At 39.6% G+C, this 12,527-nt stretch overlaps 1 protein-coding gene across 1 annotated transcript in view; it reads right to left on the reverse strand.

Moving 5' to 3' along the window:
- Positions 1–12,527, reverse strand: part of LOC112152539 (cat eye syndrome critical region protein 2 homolog) — a gene marked incomplete in the record, with an annotated part of 51,409 nt that overhangs the window by 38,254 nt on the left and 628 nt on the right.

Consider the following 12,527-nt stretch of genomic DNA (forward strand, 5'->3'; position numbering starts at 1 on the left):
AGATGGGAGGCTTTTGTCTCAGACTCACTCGTTGACTGGCTGGGTTGACAAAAATCGATCAATCGATTTAAGTTGATTTATGCCTCATAGATCAATAATTGAATCATAAAAATACAGATCAATTTAGCGCGCAAAGCTAAAGTCCGATAGCTTGATGCTAAAGTATAATGGGATTTTGCATAGGACAGCTAATGCTAAGACTCAATTGACCTAAACATACGTTGCTGACTAAGTGAACATTACACCTTATTCCAGAAGAAGAAAATGAGGAAAAATTATGTTTTAGACCACAAATGGTTACTTTAAAAAATATTTACTTAAAAGAGTTTGGAAAGTTGATTTAACCCTTTCGCTCTCTTTGGAGTCCAGATGACTCCAACCACATATCGATGTGTGAGTCCTTCCATGACAAATGTGGACAAATGTGGACAGGATTTTATGTCTGCCCTGGACATCAGTGAAACTCAAAAATCAATGATGAATAAAAAGTTCAGCGCACTGTCTTGTGGGGTCCAGATGACCCCACTTTTAATGTAAACAAGCTAAGGAGAGTGGAAGGGTTAAAGATGTTCATTTAGTCAGCAATGTATGTTTAGGTCAACCGAGTGTTAGCATTAGCCGTCCGATGGGAAATCCCATTATACGTTAGCAACAAGCTATCGGACTTTAGCTTTATGTGCTAAATTCATCTATATTTTTATGAATTGATTATTGATCTATTAAGCATAAATCAATTAATTTTATCAACCCAGCCCTACTCGAGTCAACGAGTGAGTCTGAGGCTAAAGCCTCCCATCCGTCTTAAAACGGCCAATGATTTCCAGCCAATGAATGATGTTTCTTTCGGCAGGGGGAGGGACTTCCGGCTATTAATTTATGAGCGCTATATTTTTTCTCTGTGGCCAGATTCTCTTTTTTGCCTCAGACTCACTGGTTGACTGGTGTGTGAGCATCATTAAGCAGAGGAGACGGGAGGCCACCAGCACAATAGTGCCTCTACTCATACTTCCACGGCCAGCTTTGAGGAAACAACATCCTCTACTTCCTCAAATAAAACCCAGCTTCCTGATTCAGGTGAGGCAGCACAGGACTTGCACACTCTTCCACACAAAGGCTGCTTTAAAATGAACAAATTCCCACTCATTGATTACTCGACCAAATGAGATTTCAGTCTGTTTTCTAAAAAGACATTCTCAGATGGTAACTGAAGGTAAACCATGAAATGTTGCAATGTCACAAACAAAAGACGAGACGTAACAAAGGACAGGAACTTGTTAGCGCGACTCTTTGAAGTCCGCCTTGTGTGAGTGGGTCTCGACACCCCCCAACGGGGCAATTGCTCCTTTGAGAATATTCACACCTACGTTAACCTTTGCATGGGAAAAACCACGGCCCAATTTTATTCACTGAAACCACATCATTGACAAAGTAGGGGCGCCTAGTCAGACACTTCCAAGAGCAGAACAAGTGGGTCCTTCAGTAATATAACAGGACAAGTCATGACTCGGCGGGTTTGTTTGACCAGCACAGTTCATACAAAGGAAATTCAAACTACTTTACAGAAAAAGATTCATTGATACTCGTACTTTAAAACCACAACTAAACGAGTAAAATAATGACTGTTAAATCATTAATTTAAAACAAAGACTGTCCGAATTCCCTCACTACTCAGTGCACTATTTAAGGTTTTTACAAAAACTAGTGTGTAAAAATGTGCATTAGATGGATAAATAGACCACAATGCATTCCGTTTGCACAATTTTTAATTTTATATTTAATCAGAGTAGATTTATAAAAAGTCTTTGTAAAATGTTCCTATTGATTAGGTTTTGGGTGACGTCTTAACGACGTATCAATTTCTATTCGTACTATACAACCAGATTGATCCGTGTGGGGTAAAATATAATCGAACTATACCGTTAAAAAAACATTTCAAACTTAAATAAATCACTTATATCAATCTGGGAAAATACCCTTTGAATTGAGACAGGATAGATTTATTTTACTATGACATAAAAATGACCAAGGACCATCATGACAGACAATACACGTATGATGCAGCAAAAACTGATCAACCATCAATACAGTCCAATGTGTGGAAACACTTTGATTTTGCAAAGACGTGACCATACAGAGTGGTATTAGGTTTGGATAATTACTCATTAAGGATGATATAATTAATAAATATGAAGAAACTAAAAAAAAATACTTGTGTGTTACTGTATATATAAATATACAAAATTGTTATTTCGTCGTTCTTTTCAACAAACTGATTTTGTTTTGAGTTCATATTACTCCGATAGAGACATTTGTATATTTAATTTGGGTTGAATAAGAAGGAAGGGGCTTAAATATGATAAACTTTTAGCTTCAACCAAAGCCCTTTTTTTTCAAACTGAACTTTTTGTACTATCTGAGATTGTTTGTGGGATAATTTGCGTTGTTTCTTGTTATGTTTTTTTTTTTAAATAACAATTGAAATTGAAATAATGCTCTGTTAGTTTTATTCTGACGTGAAAAAAATCATTTTGGGCTGAACTTTATTAACATAAAACATTTAGTCGGTGTGGATTTGCAATTAATTCCCTTTTTACTTTTTTGCTTGTACACATATTTAATTTACACTTTATTATCTTGCAAGAAACACAAGGAATCTGGGAAAACTTCACCTGCACCGTTCAGTGTCTCTGAGTGACACTGGTGGACGTTTTGACTAAAGATGTCCTGGATCGATTTTAGGTCTGTGATTCACGTAAAAGAAATCGCTTCTGGCCTCAACTTCACTGTCAAAGAGGATGTGTGGTCAGGAAGACTTTGGGAACCAGCAGAAAGTTTGTTCCTGAACTTCTCAGAGTCCCCGGTGGCTCATTTGAGACCAACACAACAGAAATGCCCTTTGATGCTAAACAATGACTAAAGATGTATACAAGTAGAGGGTCAGACATTTACCCGCTGTGAGTAAAGGTTCTACATAAATCTGAGCATCATCTGCATTATTGTGATACATCATTACTACACAGTAACTACACTGGAGGATGCATACGGATTACATGAAGAGATCCCATGACTGACTCCTGTGGGACCCCATGGTTCAAAGCCATTTGGTGTAAACACATTTGACAAATTGAACAAAGTCCTCCATGTCTTATACATTGAGGCGAGGCGTGTGACAACACAGGTGACTTCCTGCCATGTTGGATTACAATCAATAGTGTTAAATCAAACCATGGTTCAAGTCTTAAATGTTATAATCTAGATCCTGCTTTACTACTGGCTATTGATAAAAAAAAATAGACTGACTGCAGCAATTTACCATCAAGACAAGACAGCTTCTACGTCAGCCCGCATTTGCAGCCAACACTTAGTCAGCAGTGAGCGAGTAAGGTCATCAGCTGCTTTTGTTTACACTGTGGATGACCTACATTCTCCCAGTGATTAAAGCATGAAGGTTAACTGGCCACACATTTAGATATGGTCGGGCTGTTGATTTATTGAACCCCTTTCCACTTGCATTTGCATTAACACAAGTTAATAGCTCACTTTTCTTTCAGGCTACATGAATTATGATCCTCTGTCACCAGACTTCCATCCATCTTCTCACACAGAACTTTCCTTCAAAATAAAACTGTGATTGTGTCTGAGACTTTTGAAAGCCTTCAGATCCATGACTGTGTATGCTGAAATGTGTCCATTTTTAGGTAGTGATACATGCTGCTGTAATTCACTTTTTTTATGCAGTTGCTGTGGGGAACACGTGCACATTAAACGCATGAAGCCGAGGTTCCAACCACGCTGACAAGGACTGGATTGCAGCGTTGCTAGATTTCAGGCTGATTGGTCAAAGACATCCCAAACATATCTGCCATTTAGTCCAGAGTTCAGCAACTGGAGATGACTTCTCTTCAAAACAGAAATGGAACAGGATGGATGGATGAAACAGATCTTAATGGTGCGTTCACACCGGACACGGCACGGCAGGCACGTCAGATGTATTGACCTGCAGCCTAGGCGGTAGACCTTGCTAGTTCTGCCGGGCGCCTGGACGACCAGCAGAACAAGCTAATCGATCTCCAGGTGGTATTAGCATTGCCGGAGTCTCTCTCGGCAGTGCTAATAGCGCCGGTCAATCGAGCTCTACCGGAGCCTGGGAAACGGAGCTCGTTATGAGTTTGGCCAATACCACTATCCCTTAAACTGAAAAACATTTGTTTATGACGATCTACTTTGACATTTCATCTGTCCAGCAGCAACAGGTGAGACTGATCATATCTTCATCCTCGGCAATGCTGTGTTGAGCCTAATGATATTTTTTAAGATTTACATTTTCAAAAAAGAATATTTTTTTAACTGGACATAACAACATCCAAACAACTATCACACTATTTCCAGCAAACAGTGTGGGCGTTTGAAGCCAATGAAAGTCAAAAGACAAACGCGTCTCCTCTGAACATCCTTGTTCTAGTACTAACACTACACGACCCTTAAGGCAGGAGTGTCAACCCAATACACACATCACAATCCTCTGGTCAGGACAAACATCGATAGAGTCCTCACGATGGGGTAGAACAGCATTTTTATCACTTCTCATTTTTAGCTTCACATCCAGCTGCAAAGACAGAAAATGACAAAGTGAAACTGAAGGCGCGTCCTTCACTGGAGACGGCGAGAGGGAACGTGGTGAACAATGGGACGGGCAGGAGGACAGAAAAAGGCATGTGCCCCTTCCTCACCCCCATGCACCAACCATGTGAACCCATCCGAATCACGGATTGCTGCTCCTGCTTGTCAGTCATTATGGGGGAAGGGGCGGCCCACTTTGCATATGAGTAAAGGCATTTAAAAGAGATGACAAATGGTTTTTGATCCTTGAGGAGCACTGGATGAGAGAAGTTGTAGGGGCAGTAGTCTGATCTGGAGAGGAAGGTGTCAAAGGTTGATGTCTGTTGGAAGAATGGAACTCGGGATGGGTCAAAAGGTGAGCCAGCAAAAAACTGAAAACCCACTTCAATGATAATGGCGTTTTTAATTTGTTCTTGTGGCAATTTTCTCATGATTGAGGAAATATTTAAAGGAAATTAAGCTCAAAAATGCATTTCTGAGTATTTCTTTAATCAAATTGTTGTGATTAAGCAACAGACAAAAATAATCTGTTGGAAAAAGTTTGCATATGTGACGTAAGACCTACAACTGCAAAACTCCGGGCTACTCAGCTCCAAACGCCACGCCCCCTCAGAGGAGATTTTTGGAAAAGAAATTCAGATCAAGATGAAAAATGGCTTTTTAAGACATTTAAGTTGTGGGATTGTAGTTAAAACTTCATAAAAAACTTCACTAAAACACAACTGGGAACGTTTTTTTTTTTTAACTAAAAACGATCGTCATCGGGGAACTTTAACGTTTAAATAAAAACGGGGTGCGTACCGCCCACAAACACACACATTGTTTTTCCCTGTAATCCTAAGCCGCTCAGCTTCATAAGCATCACGCCGCTTTCCCCGGCCACACATCAAAGCCTCTTCAGAGTCTAGAATGGAAACACACATTAAGCAAGTGTCTACAATTACAAAGCACAATTAGTGGAACCTGGGAGACTGCATGTCTGTCTGAAGTTGGGCCGCGATCGAGCAGCACGAGCGCTGATCCCATTCTCCAGTGTTAATCCACTTGCTGTCTAGACAACAAGGACACGCTTGCTGGCAGTCTGCTCTCACTTGTTTGTCAGGTCTAATAAGCCTAAATCTTTTACAATCACACTTTTTTTTCAAGAGTACACACACACACAAACAGGAGCCCCCTCCCAACAACAGCAGCAGCATCACGCACCCAGTGAGAGTGAAGAGCCTCGACCCTCCAGGGGGAAGGGGAAGAAAGAACCACCATCTGGGGTTTAGTCATGGTGATGCAAGGGGATGGGGCTCAGAGGGTTTGGAGGAGGCTGCTGCTGAGGGCGAGTTTACGGGACAAATGATGGAGGGTGGAACATGAGAAAAAGAAAACATCTTTAATCTGTTTTATTGTATTTATGGTAAACCTTTCTACCATAGAAAGAGTCATGAGATGGTTTCTACAGCAGCTCCAGTGGAGAATAGCAGGCAGGAAATTATGCAAATTCACATGACAAAGGTGACATCCAGGTGCTTTAAAAGCCAACACAGAGCATGCTCACCTGCAGCTTTTTCCCTTTATAGTTTTATGCACAACAACATGCGATTACAACAGCAGCATTTCCAACCAGGGAGGATGACTAAAATATGTGTTTCAAACCAAAGAAAACACAAACTTTTCATAATCAATTCTATTTGGTCACAACAGAAACAAAAACTTAAGAAGAAAAATTAGAGAAAACTAACTTGAGACTGAAATACGAGGCAACATTTCAAAACCAACAATTTAATTAACTTTATAGACAAAATTACATATAAAATCAGGACTTGACACCGTTAAATAAGAATTTGTAAAAAGTTCAAAGAGAGCCTATAAAGACATTTAAAGGCACAGGAAATGGCAGTATTCACAGCGGTTTTAAAGGCATTTAGAATATGTCACAAGAACATTCAGGCAGTAGATTCAATCTGTGAAAAGTATCAGCTCAATTTATAGTATACCTTCTCAACAAAACGACAGAATTACACGCAGACAGAAGTAGAATAGCTGTCACCAAAGCAAATCTGATAAAGAGTTTCAAAGGAGTGAAAGTAGAAACACTCCAATCATTCAGCTTTGAATGTTTTCGATTTCAAATGTTAAAAGTGGAGCAAATCTGTGCAGACTGAAACTTTTCTGTCCTAATAAAGCATCTCTGTGGATTTTGAGGACGGTTCTCTTCCAGATTGAGTTTTGAGTTGTTTTTACCGAATTAAGATGCCATTTAGTTAACATGATGTAAAAACAATTAATAAATCTGGAAAGTGATAGTCTGAAAGCAAAGTCATGTTAAAAGAACAAACGTGATACTATTATGAGAATAGAGTCTAATGATGTGGTTTGGTAGCTATAACATGCAGATCTGTTATGAATGGAAAACTCAGCAGTAAACACAGAAAATCAATGTATTCATTTGACCTAAACTATGAAATAATTACAGTCTGTAAAGTAAACACCATGACCTGAAGGAATGAGTCACCGGTGTAAGTGGCAGTTGGCATTTACTCAAAACTCCAAACTAGAAAGGTTCCATTACCTGTGATAAATCTACTGTGAAGGCTTTTTGCTGAAAGTAGTTGCTGAAGATGCTGAAGCTTTTTGCTGAAAATTATGACGCAATTTACTTTAATTACCGAAGGGATTTGATGAAAATCCAAAAGCTATTTGCAAAATGTTACATTTCATAAAAGACTGGAAATTTAATTACAGAACTATGAAAGAGTGCTAAAGTTGACCAAAATTTCAAAAAAAAAAATGTGTAGTAAAATTGCTTAAAAATCCCTAATACATGCAAATTTTCCAATCATGTTTAGTGTGATGCTTAAATACTAGCTAAACTCCAAAATAGCCTAAAATTTGTCAGTAAGGTAAATTAGTCAAAAACATTAGCCTGTTGCTAAAATAGAAACACAACTTTAAACCTCACTAGTTACCGAATTAAACTGCTAGCATGTTGCTAAAATAGAAACGCCACTTTAAACCTCACTAGTTACCGAATTAAACTGCTAGCATGTTGCTAAAATAGAAGCTAACGCCTTGTATACACTGGGCACAGAACAGAGCCCGCTTCCATTCGGCGTCTTTGTTATCCTATGGTGTGGTTCACACCAGGCGCGGAGCGGCGCGGTCCTCCGCGGAGGGCCCGTGCCGTACAGCGGATTGTTTCGGTGTTTCGTGCGCGAGCCACGAGCGATCTGCGTCAATTGTGGCAGGAAGTTGCATCAAGATCCATGACAAAATCCGGGTTATTTTCAAAATATAATCTTTTTTTTCACAATAAAACAGCACGATTGACAAATGATTTTGTGTCTAAAAAGACTGTATAGATGAAAATAAACATACAATCGCAACACACACACGTGCGCGCGCACACACAGATCAACATAGTGGGCCGACTCCATAGCGGACGGCGTGCGCACTCCGCTCCGTGGCACTTCCACATCCAGTGTGAAGAAGGCGTAAACTCCAAATTAGAATAAAATAACCCCAGTAGATGCCAAAAAAGCTAGCTCATTGTTTAAACACTAGATAAACTCCAAAATAGCCTAAAATTCCCCAGTAAAAGAAATTAGTCAAAAACGTAAGCATGTGGCTAAAATAAAAGATAAGCTATAAGTTAGCTAAAAAAGCCCCAGTAGATTAACCATAAAATGTTAGCATGTTGCTAAAATAGAAGCTAAACTCCAATTGCATAAAAACAACCTCAGTAGATGCAAAGTTACCCAAATGAGCTAGCATAATGCTAACATGAATGCTCAATGCCATTTTTTTTAAAATAACTATAAAAGATGAAAACATAGCCCATGAATACATTTAGACTTGTTGCTAATCTACTTACAAACAGAAAATATTTAGACTTTCTGGCATATTTTGCTCAGACAGAAAGGAGCAGGAGAATCACTACAGTGTGAATGATAACTAAGCATTCACACTATTCCTTTTCTGACCTAATACAGATGTTGGGGAGTCAGATTCACAACAAAAACTTCTCATTCATTGTTTTTGTGCTGATTTTATCTGTCCTTTGATCACATCAATGAGATCATATTTAGATGTGTTTTGTTGTGAGAGAAACTGCACTTGTGTGTGAAAAAAATGGCTTCCTCAAACATGCGTGTATCATCTTTTGGGTAGTTTTTCCACTTCCTTTCTGCTCTCCTTCACATTCTTTTTGCTACTTTCTTCTCCGCTTCACTTGAAAACAGAAACTAGTGACAGTGAAGTGAATCAGCTGAGACACAGTTTGAGGTAGTATCCATTATCACGGACCATTACTGCACAGAAAGGAGCAACCACAACACTATCACAACCGTGGATCCAACTGGATCATCGGCTTGATGTTTACCTGCTTTGAAAAGACAACGGGAAAAACAATAACTGCGTTCACACAGCAGACCTTAAACCCTGCCTGTTGAAGCAGCTCTTTCAGAGGTTTTAGAGCTCTGAATCGCTGTGAACTCGACCAGCATCGCCGAGCCGGTGAACCTACAGCAGCCACACTGTGATAAGCAGGCCGAGCATTCATGCAGCGCTCATAAAGACGCCTTGCAGGGGCAAAAAGGAAAAGCCCTGCCATTCGGTGGTGGTCAGTTTGCACACGAACAAAGAGGTCCCTGAAACTCGGGCTGATGGGACTTGTGGTCTGAAACATGACATTTAATGATTATGCTCCCCTAAAACAAAGTGTAACTTAAAAAAAAAGCTTTTTGAACTTTTCAGTGAACTTTGTCATCTACTGTAACGACAGAGTTCACTACAAAGGGGAGTTACATGTACGCACAGACTAGATTTTTCAGAAAAATATCAATATTTGGTTTATTTACACCCTCGTTATTTTGTAATAAAGTTTAAGAATAAAGGTCCCCAACCCTATAGGAGGGGTCAGATCTCATAAGCGTTTTACCAATCCACAATTGTTCAGAATATACAGTCTCTTATGCTTCACTTCAAAAGACTTTTTCCAATTTATCATTACTTAGGATTAAAGTTCCACTCTAATCATATTTTAAGTTATTTTTAAAGTGTTCCCAGTGGTCTCTTAATTATGAGTCAGCAGTTTTTAGCTAAAATCAAAAAACCTGTGTCGCTTTCTAAGACAAAGATTCTGCAAAACGTCACTACAAATTTGAGTTATGGGCGGGACTGTTGGCGCAGAAGTAAGCCTCTGCTCATTTCCCATCATCCTTTTCTTTACACTCTCTTCCACTAGTTTAAAACCTCTCATAACTCCAAGCTAACATTACCAGTGCAACATCAATAACATCAATATTAGAGCTATGCAGCTGTAGAGTTATGATCCAGATGTCAGCTGGGAAACACGTTCATAATTCACCAAAATGTGAATAAAATAAATACTCAGAAACACAGTTTTAATCTTAATTTTCTTTAAATATTCCCTCACTTATGAGAAAACTATACAAGTTAAAAACACGATTTTTAAGCTAACCGTTCTGCTTATTATCTGAAAAGACAAACAAAAGACATTTATATATACAATGTCAACAAAGAGAATGGAGGAAAGTAAAGAGAAGAATATGGCAAAAAAAACAGCCCACCATGTCACAACAAACGGCAGCTTCTTCCTGTCCGTTTAAAAGCTAAATACCTCACTAATTCGGCCCGTTAACTCAGAGATAAGATTTTAGTTCACAAAACCAAAACTGTATAGGAAATCTCCCAGAAATTCACCTGAAACCAGAAATCCACCTCTTATCACAGCCTACAAGCTGGGAAAATTCAAGTCAAAACAAAGGCTGGGGCTAGCGTCAGCAAACTCCTGCAGCCACAAAAGTGAACAGGCCAGCTCGTCTTGTTGCTGCTATGTGGCATGAAGAACAACAAACATGCTGCCCTGACAGTTTCCTCTTATTTAGACGCCACAAAGTCTTCGGAAAGTAAACAAGCGGGATAAATGCTCAGAATTCAGGAGCCAAGTTCGACCTGGCCAAAACCCGGACTGCTGTAACATTAGTTATGTGACATCTGACCGTGTTAATCAGCAATGAGGGGGATTGATTTTTATAAGCAGGCGAGAGTGCGTGTTTGTCATAACTTAACAGTGGCATCTATGCAAAAGTCTGCTTTACAAAACAAATAAAGAGGTGCAAAGAGAAGCGTTGGCAGAGCTTCAACGCCCCCATACACCTGTGTTAGAGGAGGCTTATTCGCAGGTAAGGTCAGACAAGAACGTCTTTCAAAGTTAACCCATTTGGAGCTGGTGCATTTTGTGTCAACAAGATTGGCAAGTCACTTAAGGCTGACATTTATGTAAACAAGTCATTAGAAAAGTGAGTATTTCCAACAAAACTCAAGCAGCAGCTTAATCAAGATTACTAAACAAGTCTAAACTAAAATGAAACGTAACCACAGAGGTGCTCATGTGTGGGCACAGATCCTCCATCAGACTCAACTCCAGTCAGACAAAATGAAGCAAAAGCATAAAGCAAACCCACTTTTTTTTTTACAAACAGTTTAAGATCAAAGTTAAGTCGTCACCAACAAGTGTTCCAATTTAATAAACAGCAGCGAGTGTGAGGAAGTATGCATCAACCTAAGGCTTTTAGTAAAAGCCAAACTAACTACAAACTCGCCGTGTGACCTCCTCCTGCGTCCAACTGCGATGTCACACTAGAAGATCACATTGATCTTGATGTTTTCTTGAAACCCAGCAGAGGAGTGAAGCCCCTGGTGATCTGCTGTGATGTGGTCGGGGGGTCTACTCACAGCCAGCTGCCGCAGAACAAACCTCTAGTTAAATATGAAAGTCCTGTAATGCGTCTGAGTTATGTATAACGAAAGTATATATAATATTGAATATATAGTTACTAAACATTCATAATGACAGTCACACAAGCTTAATTCCATCAGTGCTGCTACAAACAATTATTTTATATTATTATATTTTAAAGATCACTCCTGTACTATTTCTTATGACTGTTTCTTTTAATGTTTTACATGAAGAACTTGTCTGTTCATGAAATGAGCTGCACAAATAAACTTGCCTTTCCAAAATACTTCCTCAATCATGAGAAAAATGTCTCAAGAACTCACCAAAAACACCATTTCATCAAAGTGTCTTTAAAGAAAAACTAACACTTTTAGTAGAATTTATTCAAGAGATGAATAGTAATAAAAGATAATGACAGATAACAATATTATGGAGATTTTAAAAAATAATAAAAACAGATTAAAAAGGTTCATTTTGCTGCAAAATAAGACTTAAAATAATCCTATCGGACTAAAATGTTTATTTTAAAGCTTTATTAAAAGTTGTATTATGTCACCTTCTTATGTATTGTGTCACGTGGTGCTTTTATTTTGATAGGTACCTTAGAAGTAGTTTCCTGTTGCTGTAACAACCCAGTACAGTACTCGATTACTTTGGAAGCCGCGTGCCAGCCAGCCCCCCCAATCTGGGTCTCTCTCGGGTTAAAAACAAAGCGTGCGCCGGAGGGGGGGTGGGGATGGGTGAGTGACGGGCACCGCTGATGGGCGCTGGTGACCCTCCCCACCTCCAAAACACAACCATTCCGATAAAACGAATGTTTTTAACACTTTAAAGATGTTTATAAGTTAGCAGTGGAGCACAGAGCTGTATGATGGGAGGAGTGTGCCCGCGTGCGTGTTTGGAGTGGAGGCGGGGGGGGGGTCCTAACAGATCAAGTTATCTTTTTTTTTTAGTAATAACCTTCGCTACTACAAAACAGAACGGCGCATGCGTGCGGGCTCGTCTCCAGAGCGTGAAACGGTCAGCCGGTGTCGCGAGCGGGCGTTCGAACCCGCGTTTCTGGTGACAAAATGGAACTTGAGCGAGCAAACAATGCCCGGACGGACGGACTGCATCTGCGTCCCTATGGCTACCCCGAGCCAGATGGCCCGCGAGA

Source organism: Oryzias melastigma, linkage group LG6 (assembly GCF_002922805.2).
Source record: "Oryzias melastigma strain HK-1 linkage group LG6, ASM292280v2, whole genome shotgun sequence".
Lineage (NCBI taxonomy): Eukaryota > Metazoa > Chordata > Actinopteri > Beloniformes > Adrianichthyidae > Oryzias > Oryzias melastigma.